Source organism: Lasioglossum baleicum, chromosome 16, assembly GCF_051020765.1.
Source record: "Lasioglossum baleicum chromosome 16, iyLasBale1, whole genome shotgun sequence".
In the NCBI taxonomy this organism is placed as follows: domain Eukaryota; kingdom Metazoa; phylum Arthropoda; class Insecta; order Hymenoptera; family Halictidae; genus Lasioglossum; species Lasioglossum baleicum.
This window is the reverse complement of record NC_134944.1, coordinates 2,007,303-2,019,751: the sequence shown is the minus strand read 5'-3', so window position 1 is coordinate 2,019,751 and position 12,449 is coordinate 2,007,303. Positions and strand designations below refer to the sequence as shown.

The window sequence follows — 12,449 nt, the reverse complement described above, 5'->3', positions numbered from 1 at the left end:
ATAAAGTAGAATGTCATCGTCACAACAGAAAACTGAGGAGAACAGTAATATGGTCCGTGTGCTGTTGCTAGTTATTATTAATTAATGTATTGGCTTTCGGTAATCGATAAAAGCACGGCAAAACAACGGGCACTGGATCAAACTTCGATTATTCATGCGATGCAAAACCAATTCCTGCATATTTTATCTTTCTCCGATTACAAACGAAGCCTTTTTGTTCCCGATAAAAACACGGCCGAAGTGGAAAACGAAGGGACAGCCGCGCGAGAGAAAAACAGATCGGATTGGCAAGACCGAAAGCTGCAAAGGTATTTTTCATGGATTTTTTTCATGGATATGTTCACGAATGGAATGGAAAACAACCATTTATCCACTAGAATCAATCATTCCGTTCTGTGTTACTATTTTAAAAATCGACTTTTTTTAGCTGCGTAATAAAAAAGTTATTTTTTGTTGGGTGCAATATTTATCGCGTCGCTTTTCATTCCACTAGACGATGTTTCAGGTTTAAACTTTAAACTGAAAAATTTGTTCACGCAAATTATTTCAAATTATTATTTTGTATTGTGTTATGACACATTCATCGTTTGAAATCTTTCATTTTTACGATATCCATATTTATTATTACCACGTTTTTATTAGCTCGCTTTCTTGTCTGTATGTATGTCTGTCTGTCTGTTTGTTCGGTACAAATTTTGCAATTGATTTTAAACTAACTTCCCGATGAGCTAGTTTTTAATTATCGATTAAGGAAGGAATCGGATGAAGGAGGAAAATATAACTGTAGCATGATTTGTTACGACACGGTAAACTAGAAAACGAATTAAAATATCAGTGGTCACGAGCGATTCCTGAGAAGGTTTTAATTCGCTAAAACCCAGGTTTCAAACGCCTTTCTTGGTAAAAGTATTGCGTGTTACCTGCCCATAATTTCTTCCTTAGGGAAGTGTCATTAACGGAATTACCAACTAGTTCACATGCGTGCACGGACACGACGCTATGGGAAATAAGGTCAGAAGAAAGCTTTATTTTTAATTAAGGGCTAAACTGGCTCACACCGTGCAATCGAAAACATCAACTTCCCGCAGGCTTTAGCGTTCGATGCTAAGCGCGTTACACGTGTTACGTACATAGTACATACTACGAATCTATTTATTTCTACACTTGTTTCGGCAACAAATCATTGAAAACAACAAATCAAGAAGTATACTGATAATTGGACAGCGGATCTTTATAAAATACGGATTCTGAAGCATCGATTACGCGGCGCGGCGCGTCGACGAATTGCGAGTAATCAAGCACCGCCGCGCCGCGGCGCGCGACGTCGAACGAACTCGCCTTTCGACTGTGAGCGAGTGACGATCGCTTTGGTTACTAGCTGCCATGCGGAGTGACTGTCCTTATCGATTACGCCATTGCGAGAGCCACAGGGCCAACCCCACTTGTATCACGATTTACGGGCCACCTTCTGCAACCCCCTTCTCTACAAATTAGTTTCTTTTCGCTAGAACTGGAGAATTCGGACTGGGGCGAAATCATGTCGGCCATTTGTTACAACGGCGACACGAAAATCGCGATTTTAACACAGTATTCGTCGACGATTGTTTCCTAATCGGGACATTTTGACATTTGGAGCATTCGACTTTCGGGTTTGTTAGTTGAACAAGTGAATGCCTTCTATTTTCTTCTCTATTTCACGAGTATTAGTCCAGTCAATGAATGCTCGTAAGGGGGGTGTAGAGGGAAATGGAAGGAGAACACAATTTTTAACTTTGGGACTTTGTTTGGACTAGTTAGGAGATAAACATACTAAAAGTCCCTACTCCTAGGAGGTGGTCCCCTTCTTCGGTTTTCCGCTTATATCTCGGAAACTATGTGTCCTAGCGATAAGACCATTCTATACAAAATTAAAGCTGACAAAACGTGCCATAAGATTGATTCTATTCAGTTTTTCGCTATCTCGCATAGCTTCCGAGATATCCGCGCTCAAGTTCACTAATTGTGAGAAAGAAATTTTTGCCTTACGGTTTTTGCCTTATTTGACTAGCTAACTCTTCAGCACAATTAGTGAACTTCAAGCGCGTATATCTCGGAAACTATGCCAGATAGCGAAAAACTGAATCGAATCAATCCTGTGGCACATTTTGTCAGCTTTAATTTTGTATGGAACGGTCTTACCGCTAGGACGCATCATTTCCGATATATAAGCGGAAAACCGAAAAGGGAGACCTTCTACGTGCATTTGAAGTTGAAACTGAAAAAATTGAAGTTAAATTTGAGAAGTTAATGTTGACACTGAAAAATTGATGTTGAAACTGAAAAATTGAAGTTGAAATTGAAAAATTGATGTTGGAATTGAAGTTGAAATTGAGAAATTGATGTTGAAACTGAAAAATTGAAGTTGAAACTGAAAAATTGAAGTTGAAATTGAATCAAAAGCACTAACTCGAACAAATAAAACCAAAGTGAACTTTGAGCGCGGTTATCTCGGAAACTATGAGAGATACCGAAAAATTGAATCGAATCAATCTTATGGCACATTTTGTTGGCTTTAATTTTGTATAGAATGGTCTTATCGTTAGGACACATAGTTTCCGAGATATAAGCGGAAAACCGAAAAAGGGGAGCTTCTACGTGCCCCCCTGCACCCCGCTCACCTCCTAGGAGTGGGGACTTTTAATATGTTTACCTCCTAACTAGTCCAAATAAAGATCCAAAGTTAAAAATTGTGTTCCTTCCATTTCTCTCTACAAGTTTTCGTTGACTGGACTATATTGTGACATTTGATGCGTTGCAATTTGCAATGCATCAAATATTCTTCAGGGACGGTCGGTACGCCTATGTTTGTGTATGTAAAACGCATAGAGTATTGTTTTTAACATTACTCTATTACGTTTACTCGCTTAGGACAACTCCTCCTGACCTCCTTTCTTTTCCGCTCCACTCTCGCTGTCACCCTCCACCCTCCTGCCGGTTCCAAACTCGCTTTGTCAGACTATACATTATTCACACGTGCTCCATCTGTTCGTTGAAAGTATGCGAACGCAAAGAGACCGGCCAAAATAAGTTATTATTAGACCGCGAATGTTTATGCAATAATAACTCGAACGAATCCTCGAAGAACCCTCCTAACAGTTCAATAAAATGTCACATGATCTTCGGTTATTCCTCATCCAAAAGAATTATTCGGTACACAGAATGAAATTATCAGATATACAACAGGGTGTACCGAATTTAAATGGCAAAACTTCAGGAGGGTGTAGGGGACCGAAATACTAAGACAAAAAGTCTTTTAGAGATTTGCTTGTTTTTACTTCGTTTTGCAGTGCACCAAATATCACCAGAACAATGTTCAGCTGCAATTTATCAAGTCAGTGCTAGATGAAATGCTTGCATTGCTGCAAGAGGGTAACATTTTGAACAATATCTGCATTAAATAGATGATAACGTAAATAAAATGTAAATAAATAAGTACAAAAATGAAAACTTGTTTTATTTCTTTTTTTGCGATTTTCTCCAAAACGAAGCAAAAACGAGAAAATTTCTAAGACTTTTTGTCTTAGTTTTTCGGTCTCCTACACGCTCCTGCAGTTTTGCCATTTAAATTCGGGACACCCTGTATAATAATAACTAGAATTTAATGTTTATTTCCATGACCGAGAGAGAGAGAGAGAGAGAGAGAGAGAGAGATCCACGGGAAATATAAAACATTTACTAGACTTTTAATATCGATTAAATGTATGAAATATTTGTTTCGTATTTGTATGTAGAATGTATGATATATTTATTGAATATCTGTCCATGAAATATACATAGAAACTACATATTATAAACTTCTATCTGTCGAATCCACAAAATATTCATGAAACACCTGTCTATAAATCGAGGTATAATAAAATCGGAAAATTATTTATCAACTATCTATCTGTAGTAATTTATAAAATACAGTAACTTTTGATTTGTTATGTCTTTTTATTTTCCCACTGTAGAACACGTGGAAATATCAGGTTTGTAGAAGGAAATCGATACATTCGATACATCGATTGTCAGGCGCATAGTTGACGAGAGTTGGCAATGAACAAATTGTTCAAAATTATGAAATTTCGAGCACGCGTCAAACGTGCTACATTTCGAAGGAAAAAACACGATGAGTACTATGTATCTCTACAATTTATATTGGCAGAATGTTTGCAATGTTGCATAAAAGGCTGGACTTCGTGGGTCTCGTGTGCAACGACCGTTAATCTATCCCAGCGATCGAGTCGAACTTGATTCTACTCGAAAACGTTGAGCTGCTAATGTTTCCGTTCTCAGTTGCCCTGTTCTACACTCTATGCACACACTGGGTGTCCTAAAATTCGACAACCCCTCTGCAATGTATTCCACACCCTCAATCTTACAGTCAACCGCGAAATCTAAGCGTTATAATGTCGCTCAGTCGCTACACTGGACGAAATTTCTATAAGAACATCATAATTTACTGCCAAAAGTTCATTTATTCGGTAAATTTATGTTAGTATAGTGTGAAAATCTTATGAACACCAATGTATTATTACCGTAAAGCAGCGCATGTAAACAAATTCGAAAGTTTTCAGTGTTGGAAATGAAAATAATTGAATGCTGATCGTAGTAAATACGAAATTTGTATAAGAACGATAAGTTTTTCTCAGTTCTGTATAATCATTACTACAAGAAACATCGTCCATACCTCAGACAGAGTAAATATTGAAATTTAAATACAAAATTGTTCAACATACATACATATAATAATTCTTCGTTTATTAGAATAACACGCGGAAAAGTTTTAAATCTCGAAGAAAGAATAAAAATAGATGCATACCACGATGCAGGTTGCTCTATTCGAGAGATAGCCAAAAAAATTAATAGATCTACTTGCATACATCATTTTCTAAAATTGCGTGAAAAATATGGCAAAAATCATTATACAGGTGGAAATACAAAACTCACAAGGCGTGATCGTTCTCGTATTTTTAAAGAAATATCAATTAATGATAGCATTGCCAGTGAAATAACAAGAGTTTTGGATCCTCCAGTAACTACACGACGTGTACAGCAAATATTGCAACACGATACACGGTTAAAATGGAGTAAAAAAGTAATGAAGTCACCTCTTACCCAGGAGCACAAAACTGCAAGATTAAAATTCGCAAGAGATCACATGACCTGGCGTCAAGAGTGGAAAAATGTTATATTTTCCGATGAAAAAAAAATTTAATCTAGACGGTCCCGACGGTTTTAGATACTATTGGCATGATTTGCGTAAGGATAAAGCCGTAGCGATTAGTAGGAATTTCGGCGGTGGAAGTTTAATGGTTTGGGCTGCGTTCAGCTATAATTCAAAAACACCAACATGCAAAATTTGTACGAGAATGAACGCAGAAAAATACATTGCCCTATTAGAAGACACTTTAATTTGCTTTATCGAAGAAAATCGTGACGACAACGTTATTTTTCAACAAGATAATGCAGCGATACTCAATGCTAAGAAGACTCGGGAGTGGTTTAGACAAAAGCATTTGCAACTAATGAACTGGCCGTCACGTTCCCCCGATCTAAACCCAATAGAAAATTTATGGGGAATCCTATCGCGAGCAATATATAAAAATGGGAAGCGGTATAACAACATTAAAGAGTTAGAAAACGCAGTAAGATATGAGTGGAATCAAATCCATAAAACAAAGTTGCAAAAATTAGTTTGTAGTATGGAAAATAGAATATTTGAAGTGATGAACTCTAACGGTGGAAGTACTAAATACTAATAATTATATACTTGGTTTTTTGTTCGAATTTGTTAGACTGTTTTTACAGAAATTTCGTTATACTTGTGTACATTAAGTTGTAATGCTTTGTTCATAACGAAAACGAAGCAGTTTTTTTGAATTCAGAATATTGATTTCTGCTTTTTTATATTCCTTAATTATTTTCTAGCCTTCTTTTTTAATCATATTATCAAAAATACTTAACTTCTTTGTTCAGAATAGTAGTGTTCTTATAGAAATTTCGTCCACTGTATACGATGTCGTGAAAACTTCGGGATTCAGCAGGAACGGTAATTACCGATACGTTCGTATGCATGTACATACCGAGATATTCAATTAAACCGAAAAATGAAATCTGGACCGGCAGTGTAACAATAATTATTTTCAGCAGGTGCAAACGGATATTCATGATTAAACGTACGATACGAGGTAATCTCTATAACCGCCGTACAAATATCCTGTGAATAATGTCCTGATAATACGCGTCATTTATTTCTAGTAGCTACGCAATTATAATTATTGAATTTTATTCGTACAGTGTTTCAATGCCGCACCGATAATTACGTTTCATTGGAGACGCCGCGCCGCGCCGCACCGGTACCTACTAACCCAATGTCACAAATACGCCACCTACGCCTCGCAAGTTACACTTTTAATAGTGTAGCGAAACTGTTGTTTGCATACGGTCAGGGAAATTACTGGAAATAATTTCATCCTCCCAGTAATAAAACTGGCAGATTGGCAAACTGGTCGTTAACTTCTACAAAAGAGATACGACAAGACATTTCTAATAGATATTTAAATATTAACACTTTACACCGGAAGCCTATTAATAGGATTTTCATAGGATTTTCAATAATTTTGCTGCACCAAAAGAAAGCATAGACATTTCCTTTTACACTGCAATCTTAAATGAAACTATTAGATAACGCTATTGAGGCTGACTTGTTACTTCACAATGAAAATTGCTGTTGCTATTGAAGGTTCCATTAAAAAGTGTTTAGCCATGTACCATAGATTTTTCAAAATTATGCAATAATCACCGGTCGGTAATGTGTTAAAGATTTTACAATAATAGTTTCAACGATTGTAATTGCAAAAAAGTTATGCAACGAGCAGGCAACGCGTTAACGATAGTCGGAAGAGTCTGTAGAGAATTTTTTGAAAGTTCATTAGCGTGTTATGTATTCCTGTTCAGCTCTAACGAGGCATTCTATTTGAACGCTGTTGCAGAAAGGTATCCGCGCATCGACTGAGTTTTAAGGTTCACAATATTATCTGGTATAGAATTGGACAATGACGGGACGAACTCAAACTCGGATAAGGATAATATAGTTGATACACAATGGCACGACAATAACAAGGAAATCGAATTTCTACCCTTTTCGCATACCCTACATGCCCAATGTCGTAGGCGTAGGCTATTCCACCTCGACGCGTCGACGCGACGGGCGAATTTTCAGAAATACCGTCATACCTCATTCTCTCTGTATTTTCAAAATTCTATTATATTTTACCACGTTTTTATTAGCTCGCTTTCTTGCATGTCTGTTTGTTTGTCTGTTTGTTCGGTACAAATTTTGCAATTGATTTTAAACTAATTTCCCGATGAGCTAGAGACTTGAAATTTTAAACATAGCTCAGAACTGGATAACAATGCAATATTAAAAAAAAATTTTTTAAGTAGCCTATGCGTTTAGTTCTATTGCCTATTATCCATTTATTTGTATTAAATTTTTCAGGTCGACTCTCGTTAGCCTATCGATAACAGATGTGCACGGTAAAAGAAAGTTCGAAAATAGAAGAAAATGAGAATGCCGATGATCGACACTTATCGAGTACGATAAAATTGCTTCTCTGTGTGTACCGAAGTGATTTCAATTGTAACGCGACAGAGATTTAAACAACAATTCCTCCCGGAGAGAATACTTATAAATGTTTCCCCAGTTCAATAACGGTTTGACATTTATCCAATACACAGTACTAATTTCAAAACTCCCAATACCGTGAGAACGTCGAGCACGTGCAGCTTCTATTTTCCGCGAATGCTTCTCTCGACTCACAGACAAGGGCTGCTCTACACAAGAAGGGACTGTTCCCTAAAGGTGTACCCGCATTTCGATGCACTTTATAAATATATAACAATCGAGAAACATCAACAACAGGCCGGACGAAATATTCTTCAAGTTTTCCGCGCCGTGCCGCGCCGTTCTGAACGAAAATAATTTGTAAATTGGACTCTAATTGGGTTTCGAATCGCGCGGAGATGAAGCAAGAAATCCTCGCGTAGCCACTCCCATAGCTAGCACAATTATTATTCATTTTTCTTCTGTATAATTAAAATAGAAATGAATCATATGTACACCAGAGATAGCATTTGAAACAAGTTTCGCGATTCCTTCGAACCAGCAGGTGGTTGAAATGTTATGATAACTCACCTGGGAGTTACAATGTTTTATATAACAGTGTACACCGTACACAAATTAAATCACTCGAAAACGTAGCGGGAAATTTATCAAGTTCGAAGTTAAACGTGTTTTACAATTTCGTCGAACAAACAAGCGATTTCGACGCGGTTCAACAATCCTTTGGGAAAATACAAGCTTCGACATTAATTTATTTTGCAAGTTTTACAAGTTCTCATTGAATTTATCGTGACGTCCCAAGCAAGTTTCGCTATTTCCTCACATAAATCAATTACTTCAACGCTATAGTAATTCTTCGCTGGACCATAATTTAGAGCAGTATGACCCCCAGTGTCACAGCCTCGCTATTCACTATGAAAAGAAATCGATAATATTCAGTTTCAAGCAACTATTAAGAACAAGTTTCACCGTTTAAATACAATAAGTGGTTCTAACCCCGCAGTGGCTCTCCGCAGTCACAATTTTAACATGACGCACACGTCCCACAGATCTTTCATTTTGACGGCGCACATCATTTTTAACGATATTAATTTAGAGCATTAAATAAGTTACAAAAGGAGTGTTAAACTTCCAGCAAAAAACATCCGAAGAATGTTTTACTATTATTCATCCAAATGAAACAGCGATTTTAACACTTTATAACAATTAAGAGCAACGAACATCGAGAACAAGTTTCACACTTGCTCCAAAAACAGAGTCCCCTCGAAGAGCACAGTATTTCCCTGCAGGTCAGCAAATCGTCGTGAGAAAGAGTATCCGACCGAACAAAACGGAGCCGTAGAAACAAAAGAAAAACGAAACCTACCTGGCTCCGTTCGGGAGCGACGATTCCCGTTGGCGAAAACAGATTTCGCCCGTTATCCCGGTGACTTTTCACGCAACGCGAGAATGTCAACGAACACACACACACACCGCGAACGAACGAACGGAAGAGCAAGGGAGAAAGAGAGAACGTTCGACAGCAAAGGTCCTAGCATTTGCTAGTCGGATGATTCACCCTCTGTTATCGAGGGGTTGCGAAGGGGCGGGAGATTCACCGCCGTCGAAAACGAGTGCATTCATTCCGTGCAATCTTGTTATTCCGCAGAGAGAGAGAGAGAGAGAGAGAGAGAGAGAGTCGCGCTCCGGAACGCAGGCCGAGAATCCGTCCGAAAAGCCCGACAATCCCGCAGCAATTACCGGCAATTATACGCGCACCGTGACCATCGAACAACCCGTGTCGATCATCGGCGATCGAATCGGGCAGAGTCGGGCCGGGCCGGAATGGGACGCGTTATACTCGCGTTGCGTGAACAATCACTCTAAACCGTGCAACAAAACAGGGAGTGAGGGAGGGAGTGCTTGACAGAAGAGAAGCGAAACGATGGGAGCGAAAAGATCGAAGATCCCTTTTCCTCCGGAAGTGCCGATGCAAAACAGAAAACACCCACCGTAAACAACACTGTTTTAGCTACTCACTCTAGAGCCAGAAACACTTCGCGACTGCTCGAGGATTCGCGGTCTCCTATTGTCCGAACGGGTTCGTCGTACAGCGGAGCGCACGAGGCTGCGATTAGGGGACAGCTTTTTTTGGACTGTGGACGGAGCAGAGAGAAAGGAGGAGAGAGAGAGAAGACAGAGAGAAAGATAGAAGAGAGACTCTGAGGAATATAGATAGATAGAGAGATAGACAGATATAGAAGATAGATAGATAGATAGATAGATAGACAGATGACTAGATAGACGGAGATAGAAAGAAAGAGAGTCAGAAGGGAGGAAACGAGACGAGGCGAGAGTCCGAGTCCGACGGAGAGGGAAAACTTGGTGCAGACGCACTCGCGGTGAAAACACGTAAACGCACGGAAAAATCGACGTGCACGCGACGGCGGTCGCGACGATACTGCGCCCTATCGGACAGCCCTGCGCAAATATAATGTCACCCCTCTCCTGCGATCCCGACCACACTATTCTCCGCGCCGCCACCGAATCGAACCCACCCCCTACCGTCCTTTCTCCCTCTCTATCGTTCTCTCTATCTTCCTTTCTTTCGCTTGGCTCTCTCTACCCTCTTCGTCCTCTCATCCCTTCGCGCTCCAACAATCTTCCTGCATGTGGATGATGCGCGAGCGTGTGCGTATACGCGCGAGTGTATGTGCGCGCCTTCTATTTTTTTTCCCTCGCTCTTTTTCGCGGCGTTGGCGACTCTTGTCACGCCACCGCGCACACACCATGGAACCTGCACACCCCCCTGACGAACCCCTGTGCACATCCCCTGGTGGCTGCCTGTAGCACATCCAGGGGGATGGCATCCCTTTTTCTGAAACAGGGAGGGAGCTTTGCGATGGAGCTTCCGGTGCACACCGATGGCTATTTCCGTTCACGCTCCGAGGACTCAAGACGAGGACAGGGTTGCTAGTCGCCGAGAGGGTAGCCCGGCTAGAGTAACAAGAGCGATTCCTAAGGGGTAATCGGCCCCTGCCCCTGTGCCTCTCTGTCTCTGTCTCTCTGTATCCCTATACAGTATATACTATACACGATACGTAGACCCCGTTCAGCTACCTGCGCCTATGTACCGATTATGTCCAATGACCGATAAGATTCCTTTCCCCGGATCCCTGGCTATTCCGAGACTCTTTGTGAGCTTGCGACTCACTGGACAACCATGTTCAGCCTGATTTACCTGGTTGCACGGACGCAACGCATTCTGCACGGTTCTCTCTCTCTCTCTCTCTCTGATCGGAGATCTCCTCAACCTCCTTCTAAAGGGGGACACTGTTGAGCTTTTTATAAAATGTTTGATAGGTTAGTCAGGGTGGTTCTCTGGTAGCTGGATGGGTGTAATGGGTGGGAACTGTTGAGAGGGTTAATTAACCCCTTTGTGGTCCGTGGTGATTGGACGTGGTTAAAGGACGGGTCGAGCGAGAGAGGTTTTATGGAATTTTTTCGAGTGGGGTTTCGTGGACGACGATGTGAGTAAATAGCTTATGCTATCTTTATTATTAGCTCGTTGCGTATGAAATCTCCGATAGCAGAACGCACATATTCTGAAGCGTTTTAATCCAGAAATATTGTTTTAATCTACAGGTTTTTTTTCTACATCGTTTCAAGATACGAAACCAGAGTTGGGCATAAATTTAATCAACGATTGACGACTAAATTTATACTTCAATCGTTAATCGCAATTAACAATTAATCTCCTCGTTTAGTCGTTAAAATTGTGGTTAACGATTAAATACTTATTAATCGTCAATTGCGATTAACGAATATTAATCGTCAATCGGATAATTGATTAATGATTAACACGTTCCGTGCCACGTGTACCACCGGTGGTACTTAAACTTGATCTTCAGGCCACGAAAAAGGGCTTGGCACGGAACGTGTTAACTGCTGAAATTTCGAAATGAAATACGTAATCAGAACTGTATGAATACTGAAATAAAAAGGGAAACTAAGTTTAGGTGTATTGTCATTTGGTCTATAATATCATACAAACTCTGTTTACGTGCTTTTATATGTTTGAAGTTATTATTCCTGGAAAGCTACGACCATGTTTTTGTTGAAATATATTATCTCCTAAATTACAATTTATTACAAATTTATGGATAGACCGTGAGGCGATTAACTTCAATCGATTCCTTATAACTTCGATGATTCCTTTTTTTAATCAACGATTGACGATTAAATCAATCGATTGAATCAATCGCCGATTTTTCGACGATTTCTTCATTTAATCAACGATTGACGGTTAACTTCATCAATCGACTGAATCAATCGCCGATTTTTCGACGATTTCTTTTTTTAATCGTACACATTAATCAGTCAATCATGATTAAAATTTTAATCGATTAATGCCCAACTCTGTACGAAACTAATAAATATGTTTCTTCTATCGATCGTATTTGCTGTTAATAAATGTAACAGAAAATAGGTTAAAAACGAATTGGTTTCATAAAGCGAGCTGGTCAGATAGATATGTAAACTTCTACTCGTTTCACCGTTTGCAACATAAAGTGGGCTTAATCAAAGGTTCGATAGATAGAGCTATCTTACTCTCTGATCCTGAATTTCGACCCAACAATTTGTTGTTAATAAAAAATGTATTAAAACACGACGGTTACTACGAAAATTTTACGTCAAACATCGTCAAGGAACGTATTTTTGAATTATATCATCCACTTTTGGTTGAAAAATGGAAGGGAGATAGACTCAAAAGAACTGGTCCAATCAATTTAATCCTGAATTTCGATTCAGCAATATGCTGTTA

At 39.4% G+C, this 12,449-nt stretch overlaps 1 protein-coding gene across 8 annotated transcripts in view; it reads right to left on the bottom strand.

Annotated features, from left to right (window-relative positions):
- Window positions 1–10,110, bottom strand: part of LOC143216904 (1-phosphatidylinositol 4,5-bisphosphate phosphodiesterase epsilon-1) — a 149,325-nt gene extending 139,215 nt beyond the window's left edge. For 4 of the 8 annotated variants that reach the window (XM_076440474.1, XM_076440481.1, XM_076440478.1 and 1 more), the window contains exon 1: window positions 9,665–10,110. The gene's annotated coding sequence lies outside the window, so the exon portion shown is untranslated. The other 4 variants (XM_076440476.1, XM_076440480.1, XM_076440475.1 and 1 more) reach the window with 2 other exon arrangements.
- Window positions 10,111–12,449: the final 2,339 nt, after the last annotated feature.